Source organism: Rhipicephalus sanguineus, chromosome 5 (genome assembly GCF_013339695.2).
Source record: "Rhipicephalus sanguineus isolate Rsan-2018 chromosome 5, BIME_Rsan_1.4, whole genome shotgun sequence".
Classification (NCBI taxonomy): domain Eukaryota; kingdom Metazoa; phylum Arthropoda; class Arachnida; order Ixodida; family Ixodidae; genus Rhipicephalus; species Rhipicephalus sanguineus.
In genome coordinates, this window is record NC_051180.1 from 48,179,039 (window position 1) to 48,199,057 (window position 20,019).

The window sequence follows — 20,019 nt, forward strand, 5'->3', positions numbered from 1 at the left end:
TTTAATGAGACGCTTCTGATTTGATTTTGCATTGCGGATGTTCGCCACGCTTGTCGTTTATGACCAACTCTACAGTCAATGAAACGCAAGACATCCCTTACAAAAATCCCATATATGGACTTATATAAAAAAAGCCATATATGGGTATATTAAAAATTGAGCAGATATGGACTTATATGGCCATATAAGGCCATATATGGCCTTATATGGCCATATAAGTCCATATCTGCCCAATTTTTAATATACCCATATATGGGCTTTCATATATGGCCTTATATGGCCATATAAGTCCATATCTGCCCAATTTTTAATATACCCATATATGGGATCCCTATATAATGTCATATATGGCCATATCTGGCAAATTTTTATATGCCCATATATCAGCTTTTTATATTTTGGGTCGTAATCATAAAATAACAGCGGAAAAGACGATGGACGAACACACAGAGACAGCACGATTTACCGTCGTTGTGATATTTTGGGTGTCATATATTGCTGCACCTGGGCAGTGTAGCATATTAAACATATAAAGACAGGGACCTAGAGCTACTCTACGGTGCACATCTGAGGAACAGTGTTGCCATCAAATAATAAGCCATGTTTCACTGGTACTTATGGAAAGTTTGTTGGTGTCAGCCACTTCGAGAACTGTGGTGGTTCCTATCACTATTTCTATTAGACACCTTACACTGCCACCTAGTCAATTGCATGAGAAAACTAGTGTGTGAATCTCACAGGGAACCTGTCATTCCTGGAAATATCACATCAATTTATGCAACTGGTTTATCCAACCACATGAAGCCATGTTTATGAAATAATTCGAATTCATTGAATGCATACTGCCTTACTTTCAGAGACATCATAAAAGAAGTGTTAATCAAAACATCTGTTACCCATATGGGCTGCTGGGGCAGGCTCGGACTGTTTAATATTATGCAGCTGCAAAAAACAGTACATGATAACACTTGACGATGGTTGTACATGCAGATGAACCACCGATTTATTCTTTCGGCCTTCTGATAACTTTCAGCATGCCCCGCTCTGCCTTGGAAGAATTAGCTTCAGGATTCTCCGTGTGGAACTCGAACCATCTGAAATAAAGCAAAAGTGAATTTTATTTTAGACAAAATTTTCACACAGGACACAAATACTGAAATCTATTGCCAACGGAACAGTTATGAGGTGGCTGTGCAACCTGCAAAAAGTGGTTAGAGCCCTAACAGATATAACATGCTTATCACATTTCAAGCACTGATATTTAAGCAGAATGTAAATAACATGAGTAGCATAGTTACTCAGCTACAGCGTGCAGCATTTCTTCAAGCAAACAGGTCTGAAAATTCCACACGCATTACAATTCACTACTCGACCAAAACTGTGTTTGTAGCGCTCACAAAAGCAGTAAAGCAATCAACAAGCTGGTGACCAAACAGTTCCCATGTAATGTATAAAGAGTGGCGACAGTAATGTGCTGGTTTAATAGGAAAGCTCATTTCATTCATTCATTCATTTATTGATACTGTTAGCCCTGAAGAGGGCCGTTACAGGGTGGAAGGTACACATAGTTTACAGGCAAAATTTGCTACAATATTCTAGTGATATTTTGCAGGGTTGTTACGAACAACAGCAAAAACATACAAAAAGAAAAAAAAACATACTAAAGAGTACAAGCAGAGAGCAGGGTAAAATGCATCGTGTTCAAAAGCAAAGGACAAGCGTAGACAGCATCGCGAGACTGTTCAAAACATATACGCAGAACAAAAGTTACATGTAGCCGTAATATGTTATACATTGAAATGCCGTTTGACACTTTCTTCAAATGACGTTAGCGAAGTACATCTGACAGTGGAATCGGGTAACATATTCCATTCATCGATAACACGGGGGAAGTAACTGAACCGAAAGCAGTCATTACGAGAGGCAAGGGGCACGATGTACATACTATGGCGATGCCTGGAATGTTCCTGCGTGCTAACCTGAAAGAAAGCTGTATGGGTAAGTTTAAACTGATTATGAATTAACTGGAAAATAAACTTTAGTCTCTCAATCTTCGTCCTAATTTCCAAACTTTCTAGACCCGCTTGCGCACAGAGCTCGGAAGGAGAATATTGCCGACGATATTTATTAAATATGAACCTAGCGCTCAGTCGTTGTACCCTTGCTATTTTATTGCAGTTCGACTGAGTATAAGGGTCCCATACAATTTTGGAATAATCAATAATTGGCCTGACTAAAGTCTTGTAAGCAAGGCACTTTATATCAGGGGGACCCCGATAAAGGTTACGCCCGAGACTGTATAGTGCCTTAGTTGCCTTCGAGCAGACATGGTCAATATGGGAATTCCATCGCAAATCAGGTGTAAACAATATTCCGAGATATTTGTACTTATCTACACGCTTGAGCTTGACGTCGTCAATCCGGTAGTCATAATTCAGCATCTTTTTCTTTCTAGTTATAGACATAAAAACTGTTTTTTCTGGGTTTAAGGTCATTTGCCAATCTTCACACCAATTACGAATTTTTTGAAGGTTGCGGTTTAAGTTGATTTGATCACGTTGAGTCTCAATTGTGCTGTACACAACACAATCATCAGCGAACAACCTAATCGGGACACTGACATCATTTGGTAGATCATTTATGAACAATAAAAATAAAAGAGGGCCCAATACACTACCCTGCGGAACTCCAGAATTTACTGCAACCAGACTAGACTTCTTATCTTTTATTTGAACAAACTGCTGCCGAGAAGTAAGATAAGATTCAAACCATGTCGTGAGCAAACTATTTTGAAATGTGCTATCAATTTTATATAACAATTTTGCATGGGACACCTTATCAAATGCTTTCGCGAAATCCATGAACACCACGTCAGTTTGACTACGCGAATTTATTGCTTTGGAAAGATCGTGGACAAATTCAAGTAGTTGGGTTTTCGTTGATAAGCCTTGGCGGAATCCATGCTGATTTGGAAATAATATGTTATGGCTATCGAGATAGGCCAACAGATGCTTGTTAATGATGTGTTCCAGTAATTTTGAGCATGTGCTAATGAGCGAGATTGGACGGTAATTTTTCACTTCTAAATGAGAGCCACTTTTGTGCACGGGCGTGATTTTAGCGCACTTCCATGCAGTTGGAAATGAGCCGTTATGTACTGAAGACTGGAATATTTTAGTAAGAAAACGGGAAGACCATTCTGCGTATCTGTACAAGAACTCGTTGGGTATACCATCAGGGCCAGGGCTCTTTCTTATATTCAAATTAAGTAAAAGATTAAGAACGCCTTCCTCACTAACTTCTACGTTATCAATTGGCTGCCGTGATGATGTAGCGGGAAGATGAGGAAAGTTACCATTATCATTCGTGAAAACAGAAGCGAAAAAGGTATTAAAGTCATCAACATGTTGCTGAGTAGGTCCCTCGAATAATTGACTAGAACTTGACGGGGGATTTATATAGCGCCAGAACTTTGAGGGGGCTTCATGCAAGAATTTTTTCAGTGTCACATTGTAAAATTTATCCTTGGATTCCTTGATTAGTCGTTTCAGTTCTTGCCGCAATGATTTAATGCAGGTTTTGTTTTGAGAGGTACTATTTCTTGAACAAGACTTCTGTTTTCGTTTTAGTTTTCTTTTCACATGAATAATTTCTCTAGTAATCCAAGGATTGGTTTTACGAATGCGTTTCACAACCTTGGGTACATAACAATCAACACACTTTGTAACGACATTTGAAAATAACTGCCATAATCTGTCAGTGCTACAGCCAGCATTGTAAAAGACCAGAAAATTATCAAATGATTGTTCAAGGTAGTCTAGAATGGCTAAGTCGTCAGCGGCCACAAAGTTCATTACAATGCTAAATGTGTGTCTACTAGAAGTGTCTGAAGACATTGCTAGGCGCGTTACTACCATTTTGTGATCAGATAGACCCTCTACGACATCGCAGCCACTGAGAAAATGCCGCAGTTCAGGTGACAGGAATACTAAATCAAGGACCGATGACCTTGTAGTACCTATCCGGGTAAAATCAGTAACAATTTGCGTTAGCCCGTAAGAGAATACAAGTTCCAGTAGTTGCTCAGTACTTTGTATTTGCTCTGTTCCCGGAGAGTGAGATAGCCAGTCTATTCCCGGTAGGTTAAAGTCACCTAACAAAACAACGTTATCATGCAGACTAAACTTTGAATCCATAAAATCTCTTAGCTTTTTTATTGTATCCTTAGCTTTTTTATTGTATCCATTTAAAAAGCTTTAGGTATAAAATTTTGCCACAACAGATCATGAAATGTGTCCTTCATATTTTGAATATTGCATGCATCAAAGGTTGAATTGGTGAAGTTGAGGCATGATAGCTGCAGACTTATTTAAAAAGCATGCAGTTCATGTGTGAGAATGGTGAAAATAAATATTACGTATCAGGATATGTCACGTCATAAACTCTGTGTGCTGCATTCTTTTCTGGTTTAAAAATAGGAGGCATATGCTGCATTTTTTCCCAGCTTAAAATTGGTTTATGTTGAATTAGGGTGTGTTAAAAACAAGTGGGTGCCAGAACCATCTGTTTGAGAACGTCACCTCTGTATGTCCCAACAGTAAACATGTACATTTTTTTCATTTGCATTATTTTCTCTAAGGGGACCGGGGGGGTGTCATATTTTGTGGAGCCATCGTCTTGCTGTTCAGCTCCATTTGGTTGCGCCCCTGTGTATTGCTAAGGCTCCTTGAGAAAACACCTCGAGAGAATAAATCAGTTGTTCTTGCATGCTAGATTGGACAGTCATCTATATGCCTGCTTAGCCCACAAGACATCCTTGTGCCTTACTCTGTTCCCTATAACAGGTAATAAACTTTTCCCAATTGAAAACAAGAATGAGGAAGGTTATTTTAGGCAAACTAACTTTTGCTAACTTTCATATTATGAATGTAACAGGTACAGAAGAACTGAGTGATTACAGTGAAAACTCGATCTAACAAAGTGATAAGGATGCTTGAATTATTTTGTTAAACCTGGAAGTGTTCTTTACGCATAGCATACAAGAAATAACCTGTGTAGCTGTATATATCACATGACTAGCAATTTTTTTCCTAAGATATTCTGCTTCAACGTGCTTTACTTCAAATTTCCTCACTTCCTTTACACGAGTCGTGTTTCCTGCATACCAGTCGCGGTCACTCTGCCTTACTACAGTGAACATGTGGCCACGAGAATTTTCTGAAATGCTGCTCTATTAGCGGAGTTACATGCGTATGATGATCAAAATGCAGCCCTCCCTCGTTTCACTCTTTCATGCGCTACACTCCATTCGTTAACTTATCTCTCCTCCTGGGCAAGTATTTCTCCTCACCGTGCGAGAAGGATAAGCAGCGAATACGCATACCTGCAGGCAGACAAACAGGTTCTCTCAGCTGCTGACATGACCAAATTTTCTGGTCACGTCACTACCAACTCTGGGGATACCGAAAGGCCCAAAGAGGAGCACAAGATTGTTTTTTATTCCGTGGCTATGTTTGGCATTGTTTATCGTTGCAAAAGTTTGAACTCGAAGCACACATTTACTTGAAATGTTAAAAATAGTGAAGCTGGTTTTGAGGTCCTTCAGCATTAATTAGATTAATATGGTTCTTTTAGTTAAAATTCAATTAATCTTTTACTGAATCAAGATTCTGATCTAACAGAATCACAAATAGGTAGGTGGGTTGGTTTGGGTTCATAATGAAGGGACAAGGGGGCAACGCTAGGACAAATACAAAGGACGAGAAGACAGGACACAGCGCATGTCCTGTCTTCTTGTCCTTTGTATTCATTCTAGTGCTGCCCCCTTGTCCCTTCATTTTGATCTAAATTTTGAAATAACCATTATTAATTCATACTGATTATTCTAACTTTTCTTTCAACAATCGCACAAATTACATAAGTCCATTTCTGTTAGCCTATCCATTTCTTAAACCAATCCTCCAAAGTGGGTGTTGTTCAGAGCGCGATGCTCTCAACCATTATTCTGAGAAACACGATTACCGCATCAAGTTCAACAATGCCGGTGAAACTGACACTAAAATTAATCCCATGAAGAGACTTGGAATCATGGGAGCTTCTAAGCTCATATGTGCACAGCCTTCGAGGGCACCAGCAAAAAAGGGCAACACGATTGCATTGATCGTAATGGAAGAAAGTACAACAGAAAAGCACTTGTATCTCAACGGATTTCAGATACAAACATGACTTCCATTTTCTTTACTGGCCACTTGTACTATATACAATTCACCCAGTCTGTATTGTGCTCAGTTGTTTCTTGCGTGCTCCGTCATCTTTTTCTTATCGACATTGTTATGAAGTTGGTGCAGCTGCTGTGTAAGTCTCCCTGGTGTAGACACTCGCCCAGTCTGCTCAGGGAATCTTGCAGAAAATGCCTGTAAGGACTTCTTTTGGCAGCTTGTCTTTTCCCCATATGAGCCCTTGCCCAAGTTTGTACGCAGGAAGGTTAGCAGCCCCAACATCATAATTACACTGTACGCGTCATGAGGTCTCACTTACCCTGGCATGTAAGAAGCGCATTACTTCTGTCGGATACTGGCAGGCCAGGAGGGTTTGGACAAACAGTGTTCCACAGTTTTCATGTACTCAAGAGTGGAACTATTTGTCGAAAAGTACTTTTGAGGTTTGTACATTTAGGAAGTCAGGTCTTCAGGTTTCGTGCAAATGCGACTGTAAACGGTCCAAGAGGGGCAACTGCTGACGTCTGGCAAATGCAGACATTATGCACAGATGAGGAGACATTAAGCTCAGGTACCAGTCCCTGTGTATCCTTTCTGTAAACACTGAAGGAATGCAGTGTTCTGTTGTTCCTGTTTGCCAACTCATCCAAAAGAATCTTAATTTCTAATCTGCTCCATCTCTACTGTGAATTTACTGGAATCTACCCGATGGTTTAACCCTTTCCTTACCAAAGATGAGCTGAGCTCGTCCACACAATTTGTACCGTACCGCTCACACCAGAGACGAGCTAGGCTCGTCCACCCTGAAACAAGCATTTGAAGGCGCCGCAGTTAAGCTACCCTGATTCAATTAGCTGTCTTCTCTTTGGCTTCAACAGATGGCACAGTAAAAAATTTAAAAACATGCTCAAAACATGCATTTTAGTCAAGGAAGGGCTTGATTCTGGCAACTAGAATTAGAAAATGGCATCCTCCTCTGTGCGCAAGAGGTGCGTGCTTGCTTGCAACAGCTCCATTCAAAAAAAAAAAGTGCTTGTTTGCCGAAGTGTTGTCAAATGAAGAATTGCAGTTCTCCTGTGAATGCGGCAGTGACTACAAAAAGCAGCATAGTTTCTCTAAACTGCTGGATTCGGATGACGATCGTGCCTCAATACGTCGACAGAGGACGCCGTTAGATGTAACCAAACGCCTACCAGCACGTTAAAGGTTTGTTTTCAAGGACTCGCTAGTCCAATTGCGCTTTACATTTCAAATTTCAAAGAGACATTTTCTGCACTGAAGGCTGGAGATGTTAGGGTGCTTTCCATGGTGCAGTGCGGTGAAGTCAATCATCTGCATATTTTATAACATACAAAAAATATGTCGCATGTATAATGCTAATAAAGTGTCCTTGAATTTTTTTTAGTTGTTTCAAGACACTTAGAATCAACCGGCCAAATAAAAAATATGGGTATTTTTGTATCGATTTTGGCCAAAAAAAACTCTCCAGGGAAAGAGTTAAATGGGTGTGAAAGCTTTCAGAGCAGCGCACTTAATCAGGCAAAAACAATAATGTACTATCTGCGTCAAATGAAAACCAAACAGCGGCAAGCCTTCACAATGGTACAGTGCGCGCCGTCCTGTCATTACCATTGACAGGCGCGTGCATCCGGTTTGGCCACACTGCGCATACGCGCACCCGTCCCTGGTGATAACTGGACGGCGCACACTATACCATTGCGAAGGCTTGCCGCTGTTCGGGTTTCATTTGATGCAGATAGTACATAACACACAAAAGTGCTTGGCTGAAATGTTTGTTTGTTGGTCTGAAAGAAGTGAGGGCGTGATTTTGCAGCCACTGTGACAGTCACCCATTGACGAGTTGTGGACTTTCACATCAACAATGTCAGTGGGCATGGAAGTATACAGTTCTGGTTACTTATATTATCATTGACATGACCATTGAAGTGCGTACTGCTGCTCTCAACGCTCATCCAGCCCTACAAGAAAGGTCTCAAATTGATGTTCACGACTTGAAGAGGCTCCTCAGTTTTTCCCTGGGCAACAACTACGTGTGTTTCGAAAAGCCCATGTTAAGTGCAAGTCCAAGGCACACCACGAATCTGACAATGCAGTGGCTGGAATATAATTCCATTGCTTCTTTCAGCCCAAAACCAATTATTTTTGTGTGCTATGAATATTATCTTTTTTTTGTGTGTGATTAATCGCTCTGCTTTGGAAGCTTCCAAATGCATCTAATCTATCAAGTAGATTTCTTTCAGTTCATGGTGGAGATGGAGGCAGACTGGGAACTACCTTTTTTGAATGTATTGGTAAACAGGAATAATGGAGCACTCTCTTTCAATGTTTACAGAAAGAGTATGCATTGCCCAGTACCTGAACATAATGTTGTTCTTCCAAACACTTGTGAAAGGCCAGTAGTTGCCTCCCTATTGAACCGTTACAGACGTATTTGCATGAAACCTGAAGACCTGACTTCCTATTGTAGAAAAAACCAAAAGAACTTGTCGATGAACAGTTACACTCCTGCATTCATGAAAACTGTGGAGCACCATTTGTTTACGCCCTCCCAGCTTCCCGTTGCCTGACAGAAGTAAAACGCTCCAATTTCTTACGTGCCAGCATAAGCAAGACCTCATCATGTGTACTGTGCAAATATAATGTTGAGACAATACTTCTTTGCAGATTAGCTGGTTCATACTAAATTCTGGTCTTGCTGCACAAGCAGAAAGAAGAAAAAAGGCCACTCTCTATCCTGTCTCTCTTTTTCCTTCCTTCTGCTTGAGCAGCAAGACTGGATTTCCGGATGACGTTGAGGCTGCTGACATTCCTGTGTAAAAACTGAGGCGTGCACTTGTAAGTGGACGACGTCATTGTCACCATTGCGCTTTTTGTCGAGGTTGCACTTGGATACTATTATTCGGCCTAAGACAGAACAAAAAGAAGACCATTCAGCCACTCACGCTGCCATGCATAAAGTCCCTCCAAGGGCGATGACCTTGATCTTTGATGAAACAGCAGCATGAGGCACAGGCGATGCTTCAGTTGTGCAATATTTCGTTGTGCGATAGTACTTTTGCTGTTTCTCTGACAGAGAACACCGCCACCGCCACTTTTGGTTTTCCATTTACAGTCGTGGGCCAAGATCGACCTGCACAAGGTCGCAGAAGAGGTTTTTAGAATTTAAAACATGACATCCAAACTTCTGCAGAAGAAACAGCTCCCATTTTGAAGAGGCGAACTCAGGCATTCTTTCTTAGCAGTTAAGCTCTGCATTTGCAACCTTCATTTTACTTATTTTTCTGAACTGCCACAATCCATCTAAAGCCAACCGTAATGTTCAAGGTGAATGTTTATACTGTATGTAAAGAGAGCACTAAGCTAGGTCACGGCAGCACAACCACAACTCCAGTTAACGGGATATTCTGGGCAGCATTTTTTTTTTTAAATGGCACATTTGGACACTGATGATGCAACTACATTGAAAGAGATGCAAAAATTACCTCAGGGTGATTCCACGAGAGATCGAACATGCCTGTCCAATCGATATTTTTGTTTTGCCTGGGTTTTTTATGTTATGTGGCCACATTCAAAGCGCACGGAACCGAAAATATTATTTCCAAAAAACGCTCCCAGCGTGCCAAAAAACTATTTGGAGGTGGCCGTGTGGCCATCCTGTTTTAGCTCATCGCAATATTTTTGGATTTCACGGGCAAATTTAACGCGCAGTATAAACGTTGTGTTGAAATTTTTTCTGTTGGTTTTATTATGCATTACCATACCTGCCAAGTTTGGAGGAACGGAATCCGGGAGATCTACTCAACGGGGGGGGGTACTGCGATAGCAATTATATGAACACTGTCAGCGGGATTTTGCGGTCGCCGCTGAACATCGCTTACGCATCGTCTGTTTCACGTGCGAGTAAAAGCGCGCTAGCGCTAGGGACAAATGCAGTTGAAGCAGAGATGAAACGACCCGGCCGTCACCGTCGCGTGAAGGGCACATGCAATAACATCGCTCCGCGTGCGAGGCCTGTCGCTTGCTTACCAGTTATTTCGTCGGGCAAGGGACCATAAGGGGCACCGCTGAGACGGGGACTCGACAGACATCGGTAACGGCTACCCTTTTAAGTGCTGGACTGCGGCGCAAAGTGCACAGCTACTTCATGCGCAATGAAACTGAGTTGAACCTTTCTACCATCGTTAAAAAAAAAGAAGAATCCTTTATACTACGTGGCCAGACAACTTTGCTCTTGTAGCCAGACAAAGCATTGGACGCGCGGGGCAAAACTGGATTTCCGGTAGATTTACCTATGACCCGTACAACCGGGAGAAACGTTCAAAATCTGGTAGTCTCCCGGGTAATCCGGGAGACTTGGCAGGTATGCATTACTGTGAATTACATCCATGCTTTTTTTATGCTGTCCTCAAAAGGAAAAAAATGTGAAAAAATGCCAAACACAGCCCAAATCAAAAAAGTTTGCTAAGTTTGATGCGTCTTGGCGCCTTTTCTATTTCACACAGAAACTTCAGAACAATGTCAAATGTAGAAAAGAACATTTCCAACATTTCTATAGGAGATCGTTTTCCTACGGGCAGCGCAAAAGAAAAAAAATAGTTAGAGAAGCCAGTTTTTTTAAAAAAAGGTCCATTTTCAAGAAATAAGATGAAGAAAACACCGGTCTCAATTTTAACGACAATTTTTTATTGAAGAGCGCTTATGTCAGTGAAAACACAGTTTTAATATCATATGTCCTCATTTGCTTTGTTCACGAGATATAACGGGCCAAAATGACCCTTGCTGTGTGCGTAAATCTACTTTGCTCTGGTAGCTTGTCAAGAAAAACGTGTTCTCAGATTTTATTTGTGTCTAGCGTGTGCGAAAATGGGCTGCTGCCATCCTCTGAAGGGCTAACGCGTATGTAGTTTGCAGCCTAGAACCTCAGCTACAGACATCAGAGGAAAGGTGGGCGCACCTGTTGAAGATATCAATCGCTTCTTCTTCCTGAAGAAATGCCTCGACTACCTCATCGCAATTCTCATAGATGTAGACAGGTTTTCCTTGAGGCGCGTAAAGCAATGCTAGCAGACCTCACAGGTGTCGCGAAGATCCTCACCCTATGGCAGTAGCTTCTGGAGGAAGACAACAACAAAAGCAGGAATGAAAGAAAATTGACGCAACGAAAATGTTTTTCTCGGCAATCTTCTTTTTGTGGATGCGTAAGTAATCGGCACAGAATACTCAGACCTAGCCATGGGCTGCATGCATCCCGTGTAGTGAACAGCTAGACCAAGTCGAAACGTTTATACTGAACACCGCCGCACACATTTGCTCACTTAACTACTCATGGTTTCATATTTTATGACCAAGGATGTCTAAATGCTTTGGGGTGTGATAATTAATTTGTGGGCCAGACTCCTTGTCAAAATTAAGGATAATGCCCGTCTGGCGCCACCAGTGACGTCTGCTGTTCTCAACGTGGGAAAGCACTTTAGTAAAGTGCCAACAAAACATCATAAAATGGGCAGCTTCGGCCACTTATGGCTTAATCGTGCCGCACCGCACATTTTCTGGCTGCTAAAATGCTGAGGTAAAGGTTAAGATGATACAGGAAGACGTTACCTGCGACGCCGAAAACATGATAGCGGGAAGCGAAATTAACGACTCAGAAATGACTGAGATAACTTTTTACGCATGCTGTTTAGCACAGTGTGCGTTGAATGGGGAAGATGGTTAGAGTGTACAATGCACGTAATGAAAGGGAAGCAAGCAGGCAGTGAGAAAGCACCTCAATAACAGTGCGCCTGCTGATTGTATAGGTCGGCAAACTCACTCATGAGTCGACTCACTCAGACTCAGATCAAGCCGTGAGTCTGAGTCTGGGTGAGTCCGGCTCAGCAATACGTTGGTGAGTTTGAGTCCAAGTGAGTCCGGTTGAGGGAAACTTTAGTGAGTTTGAGTCCGAGTGAGCCCTAAGCGCAACATATATTTATTGAGCGAGTCTGAGCGAGCTCCACCCTTCATTGCCGACCAATGGACTTATCTACTCACCTATCGGCATTACTATCAGCCTTACACCGGCTTACATTTATACTCAAATCTATTCACACGTGCCTCAACGCACTAGCGCTCATGCTCCACCACAATGTTTATTGATAAGAGGTGTGAGTGGGGGCGGTGGTGCTAAGGGAGGGTTCCATTACCTCCTCCCGCAAACTCTTGCATGGGAAGTTCTTGATAGAAATATCTCGTGTGAGTCGCACATTTCATAAAAACGTCCTTACTGGATTGCAACCACTCATAACTACTATTTGAAGGTATAAGATCAAAAGGTGTATTGTAGAGCACCGATTATGTGAGATATTGGCGTTAAAGAGCATTTACACCATGATTGGAAAAGCTAACTTTACACCAGCGAACTCATGAGTCGACTCACTCAGACTCAGTTCAAGCCGTGAGTCTGACTGAGTGAGTCCGGCTGAGCAAAATGTTGGTGAGTTTGAGTCCGAGTGAGTCCAGTTGAGAAAAAGTTTAGTAGTCTGAGTCCGAGTGAGTCTGGCTGAGGAAAATTTCGGTGAGTCTGAATCCGAGTGAGCTCTCAGTGCAAAATATATTTTTTAAGTGAGTCGGAGTGAGTTCCAATATTTTTGTCGACCTATGGCCGGATTGTGGCATTTAGTTACAGATTAAGCTGGCCTGCCGCTGCATACAGATGCTTTGTTTGGTGTGCAAGGCGAGTTTTGGCAAAGTTACCTAAACCATGTGCTCACGGTGTCTTGCGTGCTCCTGATTAGCGAATAATGGCAGAGTAAGTTCAGGTTGTAGGCTGCAAACTGCGTAGGCATTAGCCCTTTAGCACTTTTGCACATGCTAGACACAAATAAAATCTGAGAACACATTTTTCTTGACGACAAGTCACCAGAGCAAAGTTTTGCTGCAGCAAAACAATTAAAACTAGATTTACGCACAATGCAAGCTACCATAAATCGCACTGAAGTGAGCACACACAGCAAGGGTCATTTTGGCCTGTTATATCTCCTGAATAATGCAAATGAGGGCATATGATATTAAAACCGCGTTTTCATTGACATAAGTGCTTTTCGATAAAAAATTGTCGTCAGAATTGAGACCGGAGTTTTTTATTATTTTATTTTTTTTTGAAGACGAGCTTTTTAGAAAAAAGTTGCTTCTTTTAACTATTTTTTTCTTCTTTTGCGCTGCCTGTAGGAAAACGATCTACAGCAGAAATGTTGCAAAGGCTTTTTTGTGTATTTGACACTGTTTTGAAGTTTCTGTGTGAAATAGAAAAGGTACCAAGGCACATCAAACTTGGCAAACTCTTTTGATTTGGGCCCTGTTATTTTTTCACATTTTTCTCCTTTTGAGGACGGCATAAAGAAAGCAGGGATGTAATTCACAGTAATGTGTATTAAAATCAACAGAAAAAGTTTTCGACACAGAATTTATAGTTCGCGTTAAATTCGGCCGTAAAATTTAAAAATATTGCAGTGAGGAAAAACAGGACGCCGCGCGCCGCTTTCAAATATTTTTTTGCCGCGCTGGGAGCGTTTTTTGGAAATAAAATTTTCGGTTCCATGCGCTTTCAATGTGCCCGCATAACATAAAAAAACCAGACAAAACAAAAATATCGACTGGACATGCATGTTTGATCTCTTGTAGAATCACCCCTCAACTGAAATACACAAGACATGTAGCCTCGATAGAAGGGAGACAAGACAGAAACGAGACAAATCTCATCTCCTTTCTATGGTGGTGAAATATCTTCAGACACTCTTCTGTTGATACCCATTCCAAAAGTTCAGGAGAGGAACGATATTTATGCATGAGCATGCCCCACTACTACAGTGAAACCTCAGTGATACGAATCTCACGGGACTACCAAAAATATTCGTATCATCCAAAATTCGTATCAGCAGAAAGCATGAAAAATTAGCATGCGACAAAAGAAAGCTGGCGTACATTTTCATTTATTGTTTTTCAGGGCCGCAGCAATGTCCGCAAGAACCCCGAACGATTGTCAGTTAAGTTTTTAGATGTCGGCAATCATACCAGTACTGATAAATATATGGCCCATACGCGCATATTTAATTAATGAACCAGGTGCGTTGTGACCCGCGACAGCAATAGCCCCTTTAAAATTTTAGTATGTTTTTTTTTTTCATGACACCGGAGTACTGCAGTAAAAGTAACGAAAGAAGCGCTTTGACGCCATGGATCAAGGCCACAAAATTACAGAACCACGGTCTTGTGTTATGATTTTGTTATCGTGGAGGTGTTGGGGATGTTTTTGGGATATTTACGGCCATGCCCGCACAAGTGCGAAATCAACGGTAGTGCATGTTGACACTGTGAGGCATGACTCCTTCGCAAAGACCGTCCTGGTCTTCTTTTGGTCCTCGTCCACCTTTCATAGGATGTCTGATACATGAGGCACGCACGTGTAAACACAGTACAACGACAGGAGCCCGCATCGACGCATTAGAAAAAGAAGCATGGCACTAATATCCTCTGTAATCTAAATGCGAAGGCACACGGAGGCACTTAAGAGCTTCAAAGATTCGGGCACACAATCTCGGAGGCCGTGACGCGTCTCTGAGGGTTTATTCTGACCGTAAGAAAAGTGTTTTCTGATACCGTGATTCTGACAATTTGGTGGTGCGGCGCGCATGCCCACGCTTGCGTTCCCGCGCTCGCACGTGCTTGGTGCATCTTCCAGGACAGCACCAACAGCACCTCTTCGTACCTGTGCGGTAGCATACATTCGTATCAAACGTCACTGGGTGAAAATTGGTTCGCAACAACCGTACTCCATTGCATTGCAGGCTAATGGGCCTTGGCCGGGACCAACGAAAAATTCGTATCACCCCGAAATTCGTATCAGCTGTGATCGTATCACCGAGGTTTCACTGTATTTACACTTACGACAAATGAGATTAGACGATAGTAATGCAGCAGCAAAGGCAAATTCTGCATGAGTGGTACCATAAACAAAACATGATTTTAGAAGCTTGGGGCAAAACAGTGCTGTGCAGAACACATGCTGAGAGCTGTCACATGCTGGCTTCTATTCCGAGCCTCTGATTACAAGGCATTCTCTTGGCAGCCAAATAGAATGTTGAACAAGATGTCAGGACCATAGTTGTGCATACTCCCACGGCCATATTGAAGTGTGTATGTGCCACGGCATAGCGACGACGATGTAACACAATTTTCAGCATGGGCCAAATGCCGCACAGATTTCATGTATACCTGCCAGGGCATGGTGACGACAATGAAACGCATGGGTTCCTTAGTTCAATGAAAAAATGAGGACACTGCTTATTCAGTATCTATAAAGCCGGTCAATCTGTCATGCTCTCTGGTTTTTCTTGTCTCTCCCACTTTTAGAACGGCGCAACAAGGCAGATGAAAAAATGAATGATCACACGAACACAAGTGCCATCGATTGTTCGTCTTTTCGTCTGAATTGTTGCACCGTGCTAAATCTATGCATCCGTACCAACTCGCCCAATTGCCAGTGCTACTGTCCTACTTTGTCACAATATCAAGGCTGCTGAAAGCCACAAAAGTGCGGCTGTGACTTTTGAAGGCCAACCGACTCAGCAACCATATGTGACATTGTACTTTCACTGCTCTTACACTTTTCATTTTCTTCCGACAGTGATGCATAACTAAATGGACTCAGACCCACTTATCCCCCCCCCCCATCCTGTTTTCCAGTTTTCTGTCCCTTTTGCATGTATAAAACTATCAACTAGCATTTGAGGCTTTGTGTTGTGCGTCACTTTGTTTGTGTCTGCCTCCTAACTTGCGCTGCCATAGTTCTTAAAGTAAGAACAAAAAATAATTTAAAAAAAGGATGGCCAGGTAATGCACCGAACCGACAAATGCCAACACCTTCCCTTCATTTGCGCTTTTTAAGCAGAGCATAACTGAACAAATGAATCGATCAGAGCTAATTGGGATTGTATGTGCAGTGCACAGTACCCACGGATTGAAATAGGACACTCGGAGCAGATGGCCGTCGGTATATGCAGCGCCGCTCGTGGGTGCTCATGGAACGAAGGTGTTGCATTGAGGTATAGAGCGAGGAGGAGAACATCGACGCAGCAGGTTTGCTCCTTCCAGTCGTCAACTAGTCGGCCTTTTAGTTCACCACACTGCCAGCGTGGCGCTGCAAGGCTTGCGTGCTTTCGTATGCCAACCCAAATGGCTCCCCAGTGCGCACCTCCTATATTGCGGCGCGAGCAGAGGACGCTCTCGTTACACGCGCTTTGGCGATGTGGAACGCACGCTATGCAAGTAAGACACAGGATTCAGCTAAGAGATTGTGCCTTACATGTGTTCGTTGACGCTACATTGGCCGCTGCTTGCAACACGATGCAGATTGGGCGTTGAACATGGGCGAAGAAAGCGGGAAGAACACAGACATTATTTCATTTCACCGTGATTTGTCACTGCGATTAACCGCGACGATAGCGGGCCCTGCACTTAAATGTTGGCAGAATAGACTGCTTACATGCACACTGTAAGGCACAATCCCTTAGTCTTGCACAGCATTCGTGCTGCATCACCAAAGCGCGTGTAACGAGAGCGCCCTCTGCTCGCGCGGCAATATAAGAGGTGCACACCGGCAAGCCATTTCGGTCGGCATATGAGAGCGCGCAAGCCTTCCAGCGCCACACTCTCAGCGTGGTGAACTACAGGCCGGCTTGTTGGCGACCGGAAGGAGCAATCCTGCTGCGTAGATGTTCTCCCCCTTGCTTTATACCCCAATGCACCACCTTGGTTCCATGAGGATCCACGAGCGGCGCTGCATATACCGGTGGCCATATGCGCTCCAAGTGTCCTATTTCAATCCGTGAGTACTGTACATTATACATGCTATGCGAGGTGTATGCGACTCCTGAGAGGTACGAGGATTATTTACATATTCGACTGCACCAATTTTCTCTCTAGCAAAGCGGCCTACCTTACCGCGTTGTACGCATTTGTCTAAAAAGAGGAAAGTAAGAAACACTACCGTAAAATCCCGAGCAAGCGCCACCCCTACAGTGAGGGATAATCCGACAAGATTTGGAGGGGGGCCCTTGCTCGGTCATGAATCAAAATTGAAGGTGGCCGTGGATGAGCCGCTAAGAATACAAAATGCACACCCGTGCTTCTAATGAAATGCTTTATTGAATACGCATGCATTCCCTGTTTTCATTCACACTCGTTGGACAAATGAAAACAGTGAAAATGGTGGGAGGAGAGAATGGGTCGCATATTTGAAATCTCCCGAAGAAGGGAGGGGGGGGGGCGCTTGCTCGGGATTTTACGGTAAGCAATAAGTTAGGGAGAAATGAGAAACAGTAAGCATGACAGAGCTGTGCAGGCAGCAGCATTGAATATGTGTAAGGTCACACTTTGTAACTGCGCGCAATACTTTCAATGCACTTATTATAAGGTCAAGAAGCATTAATCAATTTGACGTGCAATTTCTTGAAGTTAGAAACTAATAAAATAAACAGTATTCAGAAGCTGAAACAAAAGCAAGTGACCACGTGACAGGCTTTTGTTAGGTGTTCGGCATAACAGCATGAAATTTGCTTTGTCAAGGCGTGTTTATATATGCACAATCTATTTTATTTGTTCTGAAGCATTAAATGGGCAACAAAAGCATTACATAAACAGCCTGTTGCTAAATTATATGCACCTACGTGTCTTAGCACAAACAAGATGAGGACAGAAGGTACACGCGTAAGAGTGCTGGTCCTGTTGCTACGTCTTTCTTCTGTCCTTGTCTTGTTTGTGCTAGCACACTTACATTCCTCATGAGACAACTAGCCTATTCAGATCCTTCTGCCTCCTAACGTGTTTACATAAGCAACCGCACAGTACCATGCTAATTAAACCACTACCACACAGCAGTGTAATGTATACAACTACGTGAAGGCAGTACACTCATGTATAAAAAGCAACACTGACAGAATATGAAATCTGCTGCTTCGGATAAGGTTCACATGGTCACTCTGACAGAATATGAAATCTCGCATTGTGCATGCCAGTTTTCATAATCGTGGATGCTCGTTCGTACAATATTACTGACAAGTGAAGGTGATACACACGCACATACTGCACGAACACGTCTCTACGCTATGCTGAAAACACGGCTCCAGCTCACTATTAACATTATTACGTTTACCCAGTTCAAGTCAGTGTCTAAGCGCATAGTCAACACTTCACCATTAGTTGCAGCTTATTATACCGCTTCGCACACGAATTGCATTGCACACGAACGTGAGCACAAGGCTGCACAGTAAATGGCGTTGTAGCATTGCTTTGCTGTCTTAACAACGATGCAATGCGAGTGACGCCTGCGTCCTGCTCACTATGATGCTCATCAGACAAATCGATCATCATACGCATGCATGTTAACTCAGTTGTTACAAATTTCCTTCCGTAAAGCCGTACCGATGCGTCGTGGCTCTTTCTGCTCGTATGAGCGTAGTCATAGCGAATCGGTAGCGGGGACAATGTTTGTCACTCGCAAATGGGCATAAGGTAGCGTCTCTACAACGCCTCGTACGCGTGCGATAACACAGCCTTCCGCTGAGTTGCGTACTTTGCATAATAACATGTGTCACTTACCTTTCATACTGTCACGCAGTCGGTAGCCGGTCTCGTGTCGGTAGCCACGGGCGTCAGCCATCAGCTGCGGACATGCTGCGGAGTCCTACGAGCGCCCGTAGTACATTCCTTCGATTCCTTGAACGACTCGTACGTGACTGGCGCTCCAAAAAACGCACGACTTGCGCACGATCTTTGCACATCGTAAAAGGGAGGGCGGCACGTTCTTAGATGAAATTAATGTTCTTGAAGACGTAACGAGCTCACGAGACGCTGACACTGAACAAAGAATAAATGACATTTGGCTTTGACTGTGGATGGCTTTGGCTCGTAGAGTTGATGAAAAAAAAAAAGAAAAATACGTGAGCGAGTCAAATTAAAAAGTGCACGCATGTTATTCGAAAAACATAGTTTACAGTGAAAATAATAGCTTATCTTGAAGAGCAATTTATGCAATGTAAGCCAAATAGTACTTCAGCAGATTTGCCTTTTTTGTTGTTTGCGTTTTCATAGCAGACGACAGGCTTCTAGCGCGGACAGTGCGCTTTACTTTTCCATCGGCGGTCGAAGCAGTGCTCTGCATTACTTGTATGTACAGTGCGTTCTTATTTAATCAGAGGTCGATTAAAAAATAGAATTTTCACATAAGACAGCATTTTCTCTTTCAAACAGTGGCATTTCGTACGTACATTGCGTCGAAGCAAAATGAATTAACAAGCTATCGTACTCTGCTGGTGTCGCCGCTACGTACTTACGACGCTAGCACGCACATTAGAGCTCCCTGTACGGTAGAAAATCTTTGTTTATTGAGGTAATTAGCCTTTGTTCAGTGCGGAGTTAGTGATCGAGCGAGATCGCAACTAGCGCGTCTCGGAACAGTACGGAGCTATTCATATCTAGGTCACGCCGGGGGTTGACGACGTAGCACTGATTTAATTGGCGCGATGGTTATTAAGTAGAACACAGATATTATAGGTCGCAGCTTTTACTAAAAAAAATGAAGCCTTCGCACTGCCAAGCGCACGGGCGGTATCCAATAAAGAAAAAGAAAGAAAGAAAAGCGCGCGGGTGGTGTAGCCGTTTAACGCGCAACGCGGACAGCTTGGTAGTGCTGTTGTCTGTGGGTTCGACTCATGGTTAATTGAAACTTCTTCCTTCCGTCTTCTTT

The 20,019-nt window shown here is 42.9% G+C and overlaps 1 long non-coding RNA gene across 1 annotated transcript; it reads right to left on the reverse strand.

Annotated features, from left to right (window-relative positions):
• Positions 1-832: 832 nt before the first annotated feature.
• On the reverse strand, positions 833-19,156 carry LOC125758716 (uncharacterized). The gene is made up of 3 exons (XR_007416347.1): positions 18,873-19,156; positions 9,182-9,369; positions 833-1,094 (listed from the first exon to the last, which is right to left on the reverse strand). It is a non-coding gene; the product is annotated as an uncharacterized LOC125758716 (long non-coding RNA).
• Positions 19,157-20,019: the final 863 nt, after the last annotated feature.